General features: G+C 51.7%; 1 pseudogene; it reads right to left on the bottom strand.

Annotated features, from left to right (window-relative positions):
- Positions 1-5,762: 5,762 nt before the first annotated feature.
- On the bottom strand, positions 5,763-7,102 carry LOC144110063 (uncharacterized; annotated as a pseudogene).
- Between the last annotated feature and the right edge of the window lie 1,179 nt (positions 7,103-8,281).

Below are 8,281 nucleotides of genomic sequence, written 5' to 3'. Positions count from 1 at the left end.
CAAGTTCAGCGCTTCGGCCATCGCGCGATATATGCGCGTGTTACGTGTGTTTGAGCGTAGAGCAGTCAGGTTATCCTGCCAGAGGCGTATCAACGTCTCCGTCGTCACTACACTCCAGATAACGCGCTTCTGGGAGGCTGTTTCGCTGGGAACCGAGCTGCCGTCATCGGACATGGAGGCGGCCATTTTGCCAGTTACTGGGCTTGACTGAGGTGGCCAACCTCAGTTTGAGGTAACCATGGTTAGCAGAATAACTGTGGTTAGGTTTATCGTCTGAATGTTCGTAACTACGGTTAGCCTTAACTGCCGTCAAACTTAACCGCGGTTAGGCTGCCCGTGTGACAAGGGTATAAGTCGGGTTTTGACACCCAATCGCCGCCGTGGATTGAGTGAAAAGGCCCCGCCGCGGTGGCTCAGTGGTTAGGGCGCTCGACTACTGATCCGGAGTTCCCGGGTTCGAACCCGACCGCGGCGGCTGCGTTTTTATGGAGGAAAAACGCTAAGGCGCCCGTGTGCTGTGCGATGTCAGTGCGCGTTAAAGATCCCCAGGTGGTCGAAATTATTCCGGAGCCCTCCACTACGGGACCTCATTCTTCCTTTCTTCTTTCACTCCCTCCTTTATCTTTTCCCTTACGGCGCGGTTCAGGTGTCCAACGATATATGAGACAGATACTGCGCCATTTCGTTTCCCCAAAAAACCAATTATTATTATTATTATTATTGAGTGAAAAGCTTTGCGCTGCTATTCCTGGCCGTACAAGGTTCTTCGTCGGCTAGGTGAACTGGATTATAGAGTCATCCCTTACGCAATGACTGCATCCCAGCGTTTCCGCTTACGACCAGAAGTTGTCCATGTCGTCCATCTGAAGCCCTATTATGCGCGCTAAAGGACGCTGCATTTCCATACTCTATTTATGTTGGCGCGATCCGTTTTGTTTGTTGGTAGTCGCATTATTTGTTTTAATGCATCGGGCCGATGCTTCTTTGAGAGAGGAGTAATGCCGCGAATCTTTGCAATGTTTGTTCATTCTTCCACTCCGCCGACACGCCGCTTTATCATGTTTGCGGTGCAGGACGCGACCAGATTTATCTCGATTAATCGCAGCCGGGCAGAGCTGGTTCTGCGTTGTTCCAGAATGGTCTAGTAACTATGCACGCTTTATCTCGAATGTGCGCTATCAGCTTTAATTTGACAACGGCCGACAGCGGCGGGCATTCTATTCGACGACCACCCAGCACGCTTGTTGCTACGCCGCCACCGAGTGATTCAGTCCATTGTGGACGCATGTCCGCCCAAATAAAGAGTTTTGTTTAGGCAGCATTTTCGAAATCTTTCTGCCCTCCAGACAGCCCTATATATATATATATATATATATATATATATATATATATATATATATATATATATATATATATATGAAGGACGCCAACAGCCACCCAAACCAAGGTGGATAGGGGAATGTTTATTGATTTTTTTACTTTTTGTAGTGCCAATCGATTGGCTTAAAGAAAGTTACTTATAAAGCAGCAGAAAAATCAACCATGCCGCCATCCCACAATTGACCGTGCCAAGTCGTTTTCATGGATATTGTCACGTGGTGGTGACGTTGAAGAACACAGTAGCAATACTGTGAAAGACAAAACTAACTTTTATTGGGCGAACCTGTGCCCACAAAAAGAGGCTACACTTACAGCACAACGGTAGCGGCGAGCACGGTCGGCGATCGTCGAAAATCCGATCCGCGGGTCAAGCGCGTCGGCTGTTATATAGCAGTCGTCGAATGTTCAAGACTAATCGTTGGGACCCGCGTGCCTTCCACAAAGTTCTACACCATTCGCGTCAGGCGATGAAATCAGATAACATAAGGTTCGTCTACAACAGACAGCGAACAGAAGCATCGATGACTTGCCAGAAACTTCGGATAGATGCAGGCGCGTCCCGCGCTGTGCGATAACACTTGTTAGGCGGCGAAACGTGGTCGCCCGATAAAGATAAATGACACGTGTCATTACCCCCTCCTCAAAAGCATCGACCCGACGCTGCAAACAAACAAAATAAAGAAAAGCACTCGTAGCAAAGAAAACAACAAAAATAAGGAAGTTCGTCAGCGTCCGTAAAAGGGTTTAAGGCGCACCACGTGGAACACTTCAGATCGTGCGCGGCGCCGCTGTGAATGCGAAATGCCGTCTGGCACAACCTCATAGTCCAGTGAGCCAATACGTCGAATGACCTTGTAAGGTCCGAAATAGCGTCGCAATAGTTTCTCACTGAGTCCTCGTCGGCGTATCGGGGTCCATACCCAAACACGGTCGCCGGGCTGGTACTCGACGAAGCGTCGTCGCAGGTTGTAGTGTCGGCTGTCGGTACGCTGCTGGTTCTGGATTCGTAGGCGGGCGAGCAGTCGAGCTTCTTCGGAGCGCTGTAGATAGATAGCGACGTCACGATTTTCCTCTTCAGTGACGTGCGGCAGCATGGCGTCGAGCGTCGTCATCGGGTTCCTGCCGTAAACCAACTTAAATGGCGTGATCTGTGTTGTTTCTAGCACCGCCGTGTTGTAAGCGAATGTTACGTACGGCAGGACCGCATCCAATGGCTTGTGCTCGACGTCGACGTACGTTGCTACAATGTCGGCGAGGGTCTTGTTCAGGCGCTACGTGAGACCATTCGTCTGCGGATGGTAGGCAGTTGTCCTCCTGTGACTTGTCTGGCTGTATTTCAGAATGGCTTGCGTGAGCTCTGCTGTAAAAGCCGTTCCTCTGTCGGTGATGAGGACTTCTGGAGCACCATGTCGCAGCAGGATGTTCTCGACGAAAAATTTCGCCACTTCGGCTGCGCTGCCTTTCGGCAGAGCTTTAGTTTCAGCGAAGCGGGTGAGATAGTCCGTCGCCACGAGGATCCACTTATTTCCGGAAGTTGATGTCGGAAACGGTCCCAACAAGTACATCCCGATCTGCTGAAAAGGTCGATAAGGAGGCTTGATCGGCTGTAGTAATCCCGCTGGCCTTGTCGGTAGTGTCTTGCGTCGCTGACAGTCTCGGCATGTCTTGACGTAACGGGCGACATTGGCGGTTAGGTGCGGCCAGTAATATCTTTCTTGTATCCTTGATAGCGTCCGGGAGAAACCGAGGTGCCCAGCGGTCGGATCGTCATGTAGGGCGTGCAGTACTTCTGGACGCAGCGCCGACGGAACAACAAGAAGATAGTTGGCGCGGACTGGTGAGAAGTTCTTCTTCACGAGTAGGTTGGTTTGAAGCGTGAACGAAGGCAATCCACGCTTAAATGCCCTAGGGACAACGTCGGTGTGCCCTTCCAAATAATCGACTAGGGCTTTTAGCTCCGGGTCTCCTCGTTGCTGTTCGGCGAAATCTTCCGCGCTTATTATTCCAAGGTAGGCGTCGTCATCCTCGTCATCTTGCGGCGGCTGGTCAATGGGGGCGCGTGATAGGCAATCGGCATCTGAGTGTTTTCGTCCGGACTTGTAGGTTACAGTGATGTCGTATTCTTGTAGTCTGAGGCTGCACCGTGCCAGCCGTCCTGAAGGGTCCTTTAAGTTAGCTAGCCAACACAATGCGTGATGGTCGCTGACCACTTTGAATGGCCTGCCATATAGGTAAGGGCGAAATTTCGCTATGGCCCAAACGATGGCGAGGCATTCCTTTTCGGTTGTAGAAAAATTGCCTTCCGCTATTGATAACGACCGGCTAGCGTAAGCTATCACGTGTTTATGCCCATCTTTTCTCTGGACTAGGACGGCACCGAGGCCTAGGCTACTGGCGTCAGTGTGGATTTTGGTATCGGCGTGCTCGTCGAAGTGCGCAAGTACGGGCGGCGACTTTTTTGAGTTCTTGAAATGCGTCGGCCTGCGGCGTATCCCCCTTGAACTCGACGTCACATTTAGTGAGCTGTGTCAGCGGCTCAGCGATGCGTGAAAAGTCCTTGACAAATCGCCTGTAGTAGGCACACATGCCAAGAAATCTACGCACTGCCTTCTTGTCGATGGGCTGCGGGAACTGTGCGATGGCAGCTGTCTTCTGTGGGTCAGAGTGGACTCCAGACTGGCTAATGATGTGTCCTAGGAACAGAAGCTCATCATAAGCGAAGCGGCACTTTTCTGGCTTCAGAGTGAGCCCTGATGACTTGATGGCCTCTAGTACTGTGGCAAGTCGCCTAAGGTGATCGTCGAAATTTGCGGCGAAGACAACGACGTCATCCAAGTAAACGAGACAGGTCTGCCACTTCAATCCTGCTAAAACCGTGTCCATCACGCGCTGGAACGTTGCAGGCGCCGAGCACAGTCCAAATAGCATAACCTTGAACTCGTAGAGGCCGTCTGGGATGATGAAGGCGGTCTTTTCGCGATCTTTTTCGTCGACTTCTATTTGCCAATAGCCAGACTTGAGGTCCATCGACGAGAAGTATTTTGCGTTGCAGAGATGATCCAATGCGTCGTCTATCCGTGGGAGGGGGTATACGTCCTTCTTCGTGATCTTGTTCAGACGACGATAATCGACGCAGAAACGGAGGGTTCCGTCCTTTTTCTTCACCAGGACAACAGGGGATGCCCACGGGCTTTTCGACGGCTGCATGATGTCGTCGCGCAGCATTTCGTCGACTTGCTCTCTTATCGCTTCACGTTCTCGCGGCGAAATTCGGTAAGGGCTCTGCCGGAGTGGTCGAGCGCACTCCTCGGTGATTATGCGATGCTTGGAGACTGGTGTTTGTCGAATCCTCGATGACATCGAAAAGCAGCCTTTGTATCGTCGGAGCAGACTTCTGAGCTGCTGTTGCTTAATCACGGGGAGACTTGGATTAATGTTGTAGTCTGCTTCGGGAACCATGGTCGTCGTGGTAGATGCGGCGGAATCCGAGAGGACAAATGCATTACTGGTTTCCAGAATTTTCTCGATGTATGCGATCGTCGTGCCCTTGTTGATGTGCTTGAACTCCTGGCTGAAGTTTGTCAGCAACACTTCAGTTTTCCCTCCATGCAGTCGAGCGATCCCTCTTGCGACGCAAGTTTCCCGGTCTAGCAGTAGATGTTGGTCGCCTTCGATGACACCTTCTGCGTCAGCGGGTATTTCGGTGCCGACCGAAATAACAATGCTGGAGCGAGGCGGGATGCTCACTTGATCTTCGAGCACACTCAAGGTGTGGTGACTACGAGGGCTCTCCGGCGGTATCGCTTTATCTTCGGACAGCGTTATTGACTTCGACTTCAGGTCGATGATTGCGCCGTGTTGGTTCAGGAAGTCCATACCGAGAATGACGTCTCGTGAACACTGTTGGAGGATAACGAAGGTGGCAAGGTAAGTGCGGTCATGAATGGTTGTTCTTGCCGTGCAGATTCCAGTCGGCGTGATGAGGTGTCCTCCAGCGGTCCGAATTTGAGGGCCTTCCCATGCGGTCTTAACTTTCTTCAACTGGGCGGCGATGTGTCCACTCATTACGGAGTAATCAGCCCATGTGTCCACTAAGGCGGTAACTGCGTGGCCGTCGAGAAGCACGTCGAGGTCAGTGGTGCTTTGTCTGGCGTTGCAGTTAGGTCTTGGCGCCGGATTATGGCTGCGTCGTGTTGAACTGAAGTTGGAACGTCGCGTCGTCAAGTCGTCTTTCGTCGGTGTATTCGTGACTTCCTGACTTCGTCGGGACGGCGGCGTGTCGTTATTATGTCGTCGAGGTGGTCTCTGCGCCGTCTTCGTCGGCGGCGGAGGATCTTCGCCAGTTCGACGAACAGCAACCGCACCTCCATCGGTTGCTGCTTTTAGTTTTCCGGATATGGGCTCGCAGAGCTTCCCCGTGCTGGGCCAGTGTATGGATGGCGCTGCGGCGACAGTTAGCGGCCTGGTGACGGCGACCGGGATGGCCGTCGAGGGCTCCACTGAGTAGCGGCGAGGTAGTCGGCGATGTCACGAGGGCGTTCGCCTCCCCGAGGGCGCGGTGCGTCGACTGCGAACCCTCGAAATCCCAGGTCGCGGTATGGGCATCGGCGGTAGACATGGCCGGCTTCCCCGCAGTGGTAGCAGAGCGGGCGGTGGTCAGGAGCGCGCCAAACGTCTGTCTTCCTCGGGTAGCTACGCTGGTCGACGGGTGGGCGTGTTGGTGGCGGCGGCGGTGGTCGACGGAATTGCGGCATTACAGGGTCCTGGCGCGGTCGTGGAGGGGGACCTTGACGGCGGCGTAGGTCATCGCTTCTGGCTGGGGCTGCGATGATTGTGGTTGTACCTCGTGAACTCCCAGCGATCGCTGGACTTCTTCTTTGACAATATCGGCGACTGAGGCCACTTGAGGTTGCGATGAAGGGAAGATCCATTGAAGCTCCTCTCGTACGACTGCCCTGATGGTCTCGCGCAGGTCGTCGGTGGCCAGTGACTGAACTCCGGCGTAGTTTGTCGAGTTCGTGCGGTGGTTGTATTGTCGGTTCCGCATTTCGAGTGTCTTCTCAATGCTAGTGGCCTCGCGAAGGCACTCTTCTACGGTCGTCGGTGGGCTTCGTGTCATTGCACCTAAATGTTCCTCCTTTACACCACGCATCAGTAGGCTGACTTTCTTCTCTGCGGACATTTCCGGGTCGGCGTGCCGGAACAGACGGCTCATTTCCTCAGTGAAGATTGCGATCGTTTCATTCGGCAGCTGCGCTCTGGTCTCCAGTAGAACTTGGGCTCGCTCTTTACGCAGGACGCTTGTAAATGTTTGCAGGAAGCTGCTTCGGAACAGGTCTCACGTCGTCAAGGTGGCTTCTCGATTCTCTAACCGCGTCCTGGCGGCGTCCTCCATTGCGAAATAGATATGTCGCAGCTTGTCGTAGTTTGCCCAGCTGTTAAACGTAGCGACCCTCTCATACGTTTCCAGCCAGCTTTCCGGGTCCTCAAATGTGGAACCGCGGAACGTCGGTGGTTCCCTGGGCTGCTGCAGCACGATGGGGGACGCTGGGGCTGCCATTGGGGTTGCCTCGGCCACAATCTTCTTGGTCTTCTTTGGTAGAAGTCCGTGCTCCGGGGGCAGCTATTGAAGACGGCGGCTTGCTCGATTGTCCGGGATTACGTTGGTGTTCTCTTTTCGGTCCGGGCTTGGATCACGGCTTGTCGGGGGCGTCCGGTACATGAACAAAACAAAAAAGAAGCACCTCAACCAGATGTCACGTGGTGGTGACGTTGAAGAACACAGTAGCAATACTGTGAAAGACAAAACTAACTTTTACTGGGCGAACCTGTGCCCACAAAACAGGCTACACTTACAGCACAACGGTAGCGGCGAGCACGGTCGGCGATCGTCGAAAATCTGATCCGCGGGTCAAGCGCGTCGGCTGTTATATAGCAGTCGTCGAATGTTCCAGACTAATCGTTGGGACCCGCGTGCCTTCCACAAAGTTCCACATCATTCGCGTCAGGCGATGAAATCAGATAACATAAGGTTCGTCTACAACAGACAGCGAACAGAAGCATCGATGACTTGCCAGAAACTTCGAATAGATGCAGGCGCGTCCCGCGCTGTGCGATAACACTTGTTAGGCGGCGGAACGTGGTCGCCCGATAAAGATAAGTGACACGTGTCAATATTCTATTCAGTAGGTGTTCCAATGCGCCAGTTTACAAGTGCAAGCACAGTATTACGACAAACGCGACTGTCCGTCATAGAGGTTTATTGTGCCCACAGTTTCGGGAATGATTTTCCCTTCATCAGGGCAGGCTTACAATGAAACATTGTTAATTTTTCATTGTAAGCGTGACCCCTGACGAAGGGAATACCATTCCCAAAACTGTTGGCACAATACACCTTTAAAACGAACAGTCGCGTCTGTCGTAATAGTGTACTTATATATATATATATATATATATATATATATATATATATATATATATATATATATATATATATATATATATATATATATATATATATATATATTACGAACGTAGGTTGCGTTGGCTCCGCAGAATAAAGATTTAAGAGAAGTGGGCACTTCTACAAAGACACTTTTATTTATCAACGTTTCGACCGCGGTGCGGTCTTCTTCAGGACTGTAGTGGTCTCGCGTCAGATGGACGTTTTAAGTCTGTGAGCTCAAGAGGAGGGAGAAAGGAGTGTAACACGCAAATAGCAACAACGGTTCAAAAAATTGAAAAAAATAAATAAAAAAAATAAAGATGGGGGTGCGGGGAGCAGACCGGGACAATATTGGGGGAGGAAGCAAAAAAAATAGAAATAAAAGAAAAAAAGGGGAAAAACTAGTATAGTAAGGAAGGGTGGGGTACAAAAGGAGATGGCGAAACGAGAGAAAGG

This window comes from Amblyomma americanum, chromosome 11 (genome assembly GCF_052857255.1).
Source record: "Amblyomma americanum isolate KBUSLIRL-KWMA chromosome 11, ASM5285725v1, whole genome shotgun sequence".
NCBI classification, from domain to species: domain Eukaryota; kingdom Metazoa; phylum Arthropoda; class Arachnida; order Ixodida; family Ixodidae; genus Amblyomma; species Amblyomma americanum.
Note: the sequence above shows the minus strand (reverse complement) of the source record. Positions and strands in the feature narration are given on the sequence as shown.